Source organism: Octopus bimaculoides, chromosome 2, assembly GCF_001194135.2.
Source record: "Octopus bimaculoides isolate UCB-OBI-ISO-001 chromosome 2, ASM119413v2, whole genome shotgun sequence".
Taxonomy (NCBI): domain Eukaryota; kingdom Metazoa; phylum Mollusca; class Cephalopoda; order Octopoda; family Octopodidae; genus Octopus; species Octopus bimaculoides.
The window spans coordinates 191,850,292-191,851,007 of NC_068982.1; positions in this window are offsets into that span (position 1 = coordinate 191,850,292).

Consider the following 716-nt stretch of genomic DNA (forward strand, 5'->3'; position numbering starts at 1 on the left):
AAAATCAAAGAGCTGCGGAGGAACAGTGGGTAATCAAAAACATCAAACAGAACCCAAAAGTGTTCTAGTCTTATGCAAGTAAGAACAGAACCGCTGTCTCACCCATTGGGCCATTGATCGATGATAACAACATTCCCCGACACAATGCTAAAGAAATGGCAGAAATACTGCAGAAACAATACTGCTCTGTCTTTAGTGACCCCACTGATATTGACGTAAGAGAAGCGAACGAAGTCGATTCCCAACATAAAATCTTGGACATAACCTTCACTGCTTCAGACATCATAGCAGCAATAAATGAAATCAAATACTATTCTGCTGTAGGCCCTGATAGATTCCCTGCTAATCTCCCGAAGGAATGTAGACACTAACTTGCGGTCCCTCTGACCAACTTCTGGAGAAATTCTTTAGACTCAGGTTATATACCAAAACAGCTCCTATCCCAGTCTGTCATCTCAGTTTTCAAACAGGGAAACTGATCCCTCGCAGTCAACTATCGCCCAATCTCACTCACCTCCTACATCATTAAAGTGTTTGAAAGGGTGATGAGATCAAGGATAGCTGACTTCCTGGAGACCCACAAACTCCTAAATGTAAACCAGCATGGCTTTCGCTGTGGCAGGGACTGTCTAACACAGCTCTTACACCACATCGATCATATCCTTAAAGCATTGGGAACAGGTTTAAACTCTGATATCATATATCTTGACTTCAGT